Genomic DNA, 6,903 nt, shown 5'->3' with positions numbered 1-6,903 from the left:
AAAGAATACAATGATGCTGATAGGAAGGCGGTGGAGAAAAATTATAAAGCCAAGAAAATCCTTGTGTATGGAATAGGACCTAATGAATACAATCGAGTCTTAGTGTTCGCAACTGCTAAAGAAATCTGGAAAGCTCTTCAAACTGCCATGAAGGAACAACATAGGTAAAGAACTCCAAGATCGACATACTCACCACAGAGTATGAAATGTTCAAAATGAAAGGGGGAGAATATATTCATGATGTGCACACTAGATTCACCTCTATTATAAATGAGCTTCATTCTCTGGAAGACGTCATCACAATCACAAAACTGGTAAGAAAGTTTCTTGGTGTGTTACTTGGTTCCTGAGATATCAAGGTAAATGCCATCTCTGAAGCCGAAAATCTCAGTACGTTGACTGCCGATGAGCTCATCGAAAGCCTTAAGACATATGAGATGAAGATGTCTATGAAGAAAGAAGAAAAAAATAAAATCAAAGGAGAAAAGAGCCTAGTTCTCAAAGCGGCTAGGGAAGACTCAAGTGACGACGAATTAGAGTTGGTTTATCTCACACGGAGATTCCATAAATTGATTCAGATAAATGGTGGAATCCAAAAGATGGGAAGCTCCAGCAAAAATCTCAAAGAAATAAATATTCTTGCCATTGGTGTGGAAGACTCGATCATTTTGCTAAAGAGTGCCCTCTAAACAAGCAGGACAGCTATGACAAAACTGTAAGGAGGAACCAGTTTCTTGATAAAAAGTTTAGAAGAAAAAAAGCTGCAGATGTTATAGTAAAACAAGCACTTGTAGCATTGAGGGAATCTTCCAGTGAGTCTAAAGAAGAAGATGAGAAAAGGGACACATCAATGGTGGTGATAGAAAATGAAGCCTCCAAGTATGAGTCAATCTTTGTACTCATGGCAAAATCAGACTCAGATGATAGTGATGAAGATGCAGATGTAAATTTTCTTAAGGTAAAGAATAACCTGAAAACGTACTCTTAGAATAAACTCAGGTCACTTTCAGGCAAGTTAATTGATGCATATCATGCCCTTATCCCTGAGAAAGGTACACTCGTTCATGAAATCAGTGATTGTGAACTCAAAAGAGACAATATGTTGGTGTTAATTGGAGAGATAAGGGAACAAGTTGATAAGACCAATCAACTGAATATTATGCTGGAAAGGGAATTGAAAAGGGGTACAAGGAGAAGCTAGTAAAGCTCACTTGGAGCTCAAAGATGAACTCAAAAAGGCAAAATTGAGTCTCACTACTAAGATTGAGAGAAGCAAGCAATCAAAGGAAGACTTGAATAGAATCAAGTTTGATTTTGATAGAGCTCTCAAGTAGACATGGTCTTCTGATGTAATCACTTCCATGTACAAGAGTAAAAGAAGTGATAAAGAAGGAACTGATTTTATGAAAGAGATTATCACCTACAATCCCCACAAAAAGTATGTCTCCACCATTGAAAATTATTTTTGCACCCATTGTGGACGAGCAGGTCACTACAAGGAGTCTTGCAAAGCAAGAATTGAATCGATTCAGAGGAACAGAGAGTTTATCGAAAGGAGAGTAAGTTTTGGTACAACAGGAACTGGCTCTCAAAAGAAAGAATCTCAGAAGGAGAAAGGGAATATGCTGGCTGTTTTGGCGAAAAAGAACCTGATCCATCCCTTCTATAATTATAAGGGACCCAAGTTGGTGTGGGTTCCCGAATCCAAAAACTGACATCATGTGTAGGCCGAGGAGAGAGAAGAAAGGAAATAGTTAATTAATCTCTTGAGTTAACTTGAGAAGTCTCTCTTCAAAGCCTTCACGGCAGGATTGTGCCTTTGTCATCTAAAGGAAAAGACACACCTCAATATCAGACGCTATAGTTCAAAATTCAATCACTCCAAGGGAAGAAAGAAGGAAGACAAATAAGTTGACAACAAAAGGGGTAAGCACACATGGGAAGTGTAGTACAACACATGAACAAGTTTTCAGAATTGCTGCTCAGCACTGTCAAATTGTCTAGAGACTCGGTCTTTCTGTGACTCAGGTTAGTAGTTCTCTCAGCACCTTCATATGTTTTGTTAACTGCTTATAGTACCAAGTCAGGCAAGCGTCTCCCACTTCAAAATTCAAATAATAAATCCCTTGGATAGACGCTTCTATTCTAAACCAGTTTCCTCTCTTATGTCCTCTCTAAACAGGCATTTCTGACACCTTACAAATAACTATAGGCTCTTGTTTTTCTAAAAAAAAATATTCCAGACCGTCAATCTCTCTCTCTCTCTCTCTCTCTCTCTCTTACATAACACCTTTTCTGGTTCACACCACTTCACATCTCTTTCCCACTTCTAAATACTGCCTAGTGTGACAAACCGCCCTCTAACCAAAGCAAAATTGTTCATGTATCATCATCCTCATATAATCCAACCTCCTCAGACCAAAATACCAGCAACTATGTTTCCCTCGGAGCCAAAAATCATAAAACTTGGGGGACATCCACATCTCTATTCGAGTTGTTTTACTTATGTCAACAATACTACTCCATTGATAGTGATGAAAATTCATGCCTATCAACATCAACCTCTTTGTCAAAAGGATCGAGTGAAAGAGATGAGGGGATAGCTATGGAAAGTGGTAGCACTGACACCTTAGGAGACTGCGCTGAAATAACAGGTGCCTAAAAAGAAATCTCAGGTACAAAAGTTGACTCTGATGGAGATATGCTACTACACTCTATGCACAAACAAATCGTCGGCAAAACGATGATACAAGAAAATGACGAAGGCAAAATAAAAGAAAATACGAGAAAAGTGGAACGGGCTATTCAATCTGCTGTTCAAAAGAGGAAGAGGGCCAGTAAGAGCAAGGAACCAAGTTCCTATAAGAGGGCGATAAATGCACCTGATGAGAAAGAAAAGGAGGAAAATCAATGAAAATAGAAAGTTTTTTCTGGAATGATGATCCATACAAGCCTGGGATAGGAGACTGGCATGAAAGAACTATTAGAAATGTTGGAATTTCAAAATTGGACTTATCTTTTTATTCCACCGGCTCCTTACGTATACGAAATTGAAGTGGCTGAACTATATGAAAGCCTATGTCACCTCGATAATAGCACATTGGCCTTCAGTGAATGTAACAGATTTTGTCTTGAATGAGTTAGTGCTGGCAGAAATTTTAGGAGTACCAGCTATAGGGGTAAGATGTGATTGGAAGAGCTTCTACCTCCTTTAAATGTGATTCTTAAGAATGGATCGTTAGCTTGCACCAAAAAACTCTTCTAAAGAGATCGAGCCTGTATATCAACTGGTTTTTGAATTTGTGGACAAAGTACTCATACCAAGAACTAGAGAAAGTTTTATCGTCACTCGGCACATTTGGTTCTCATGGAAGCTCTATCATCCTATGAACCGACCAATCTACCAGCCATCATGATCGGACACATGATCCAAGTAGCGAGCATTAGGGAAACTGAACCTGGTCTTCCCTATGGCTTCTTCCTGACAAAGGTACTGGGGCATTTCAATGTAAGAACTGGAAAATCAACCTTTGGAATAGCAGAGAACGTAATCTTTATGGCTACTCTAGAAGATTGTGAATGTGTCACTGAAGGAACGGATTCCACCATCTCTGTCTTGACCGAAGCCCCAAAGGCAGCAAATTCAAAAATTGAATAGCTAAGGCTGAGAATGATCTTCTGAAGGATCGGCTGAAAGTAGGAGTGGAAGAACTCTAGCACCAAATGCTTCAAGATCAGGGTAAAAGTATTGACAGAATTGACGGGATTCTTCACGATATAAATCATTCCCAGTAACCCATTCCCAAGCAAACTATTCCCAAGAAAACTATTCCCAACTTTTTCCCTCCTTTTCTCTGTTGTCTAGTTTTGTGCTGCTAAGTGATGGTCCCTTTCCCTATCTCCTCTTGTTGGTACAATAGTAGTTCGTTTAACATATGATTTTTCTGTTTAAACTACTATCTATCTTGTGATTACTATGTTACCATATTTCTCTCACTTGCCCTTTTTTTTTATTTACTACTCTAGTGACTCGGTGTTAGTGTAACTGGTATCCTATTGATTGTGTCTTATATTTTTTTGATGATGCCAAAAGTGGGAAGATAGTGAGAGATATTACATAGTGATGCAATGAATGGCCTAAAATTGAGGGGGAAGAACTGGAAGGTTGACATGTGTTGTGATTGAAAGGACCTTTTAGCGGGTGAACTGGTTTCCGGTGTATTTCTTTTGCTAACACATTGCAGGTGCTTTGAAAATATTGATTTGCATCGCAGAGGGAACAAGTGGGATCTGGTTCTCAGGGGAAACATTATCTATGAGTTTGTCATCATCAAAAAGGGGGAAATTGATAAGCTTAGGTGCATTCATATTTTGATGATTATCAAACTGATTCAGAACCAGATAGAGACCTAGTCTGCGATCTGCTCTCTGTGTGTCTTGCACGATAAGCAAAAACAGCTGTAAAGCTGAGCTACTCACCATACACAAGTACAACAGTTGAGCTAGCCTATGATTTAGGTCAAATTTTGAATGAGCGGTCTCTATTCATCCTGTATGTTTCCCAGTATATATACAACATGTTGCAACATATTGTGCACCACTAGAAAAACCTAATCTAAATTGTGCAAAAGCTGTCGTCACAAGATTTCAAGTGATCACAAGAACATGTCACTTGCAAAACTGAAGAACTCGATCCAGATACAGAGTTCGTCTAAGTTCTTTATGTTGTTGTAAGTTTTTGTTCTGTTGTGCTAAAATTGTAAACATGCTCTTCCCAAAAAAAAGATGCTATTGTAGGTATTTCAAATTCTTAGTAGTTTTTAGACAGTTTACCTTTTAATATATTAAGTGGTACCCTTGGCTAGAGTTAGCTTAGGTGTATTAGTTGGGTTTGGCTAGAGGTAGTCAACCTTAGTGTCCTTAGCTAGAGTTAGCTAAGTGGATTTTCTAGTAATCGTAGTATTTCAAGGGTTGAGGGACTATGGGAGTTAGTCCCTAGGTTACATAAGCCTTATTGTAAAGGTGGGGGATTATGGGAGTTAGTTCCTAGCTTACGATAAAGTTGTAATGTGAAGTTGCTAGTGTAGTGGAGGAATTCCTACTGGGGTAGGTCGTGATTTTTAATCCCTTGAGCAAGGAGTTTTCTACAATAAAAACAGTGTCTTTTTTACTTACTGCATTACATAAGGGAACTGATATAACCCCATGTCCCTCCATACTGTGCTTGGTGGACACATAGCCTACAATAATAAGTCTGCAAAGTGATTTTGTATTGGCCTCATGTTTGTGCTTCTTTAGTTTTGATATGTAGTACAAGTAATAATAAATTTACTAATTGAGGGGTCATTAGTTATACATGCATCCATGTGCGTCATAGTCCTAATTGAATGGAGATAGGTTCAAGCAGAGACGAATCCAGGATTTCTAGAACATGGGCTCACCACTAAAAAAAGAGAAGGAAAAAATATATTAGGTGGGGCTTGATCCCTAGACCTCTAGGTAAATAACTCAACCTTTAACCAAGTGCACCATTTAGCTTTTTTGTAGGATGTGTTCTAGAAGATAGTATTATACTAACTTTAGAAAATATATACATAAAATACTTAGTTTTACAGAGAGACCATGTGTCCACATGCCCCATTTTTTGCACCTAAAATCGCCCCCGAGTTCAAGTATTCATGAACCCTAACACTGGAGATTAGTAGAGAAGAAGAAGAGAGAGAGAAAACATAGATACATTGTTCAACTGTATTATCTGAAATCGTGATAATTAGAAAGAGTACATTTGGGAGCTTATATAATGTAGTATACTCTTAATTAACTAACTACCTAATTAATTATTTAACCAACTAACATTATGAAGAGATAAGCAAGTACTAATTACAGTTAAGATAGTTACATTAGTAAAGACTAAAATACTCTTACTAACACCTAACTAATTCAGCACGATCAACACTATCCCTCAAACTAAGAATTGCAGAAAATATTAAGGATTCCTAGTTTGGAACTAAGATACTTATGCTAAATTTTGCTGAGGTCTTTAGTCAACATACCAGCAGGCTGATCTTTGGCAGGGATGTAGGTGGTTGTAATCAATCCTTGAGTCGTCTTTTTAAAAAACAAAAAACAAAAAAAAGACAGTCGATTTCAATTGGCAGCTTTATATCAACATTAATTTCTTTCAATAAACCTAGTAACCATTAAAGTTCTGCGACTGTAGCAGCTATACTTTTGTGTTCTGCTTCAGCAGAACTTCTAGAGATGGTAGATTGTTTTTATTTTTTATTTTCATGAGACAAGAGAGTCTCCCGCCTTGATCAGGTAACTTGTAATGAATTTTCTGGAATGGGGACAAGATTCTCAGTCTCCATCATAATAGGTTGAGACACTACTGTTGGACTGATTTGATATAATATAACAAAAATTGAATAAAATATTTTGGATAGTAACGAAGTATTTTCTATTGACACCTAATTTTTGACCTCTCATAATTTACTTTAATTACTCAGAGTCCTTGGAAAGTAAATAAAATGAGCTATGCACCTTAAAGGGTTTAAATACTTTTTATAGGTTGTTCAGATCAATATTTTACTCCTTTAAATTGGTGAAAGGTTTTCATGACATCACACATTTATTTAGAAATTAATTGGTACTTTTATGACATTTATGAGATGCTTGTTAGATTTAATCAAAGAAAAAGGGCATTTTGTTTTAAAATAATAATCATTATTTAATTGTTAAATTGTCAAAAATCAAAATTAGCAAATACTTTATTCCCTTTAATCCATGGAGTTTGAATAACTTAAATAATTAACCATTTCACCCTTTAATCTTTAATTTTTCATAATTTTTCAAAACTTATTTATAATTATCTATAAATGTTTTAATTAGTCAATTAAGTGG

This window comes from Lycium barbarum, chromosome 6 (assembly GCF_019175385.1).
Source record: "Lycium barbarum isolate Lr01 chromosome 6, ASM1917538v2, whole genome shotgun sequence".
In the NCBI taxonomy this organism is placed as follows: domain Eukaryota; kingdom Viridiplantae; phylum Streptophyta; class Magnoliopsida; order Solanales; family Solanaceae; genus Lycium; species Lycium barbarum.
The sequence above is the reverse complement of the archived record's forward strand: the minus strand, read 5'-3'. Positions refer to the sequence as shown.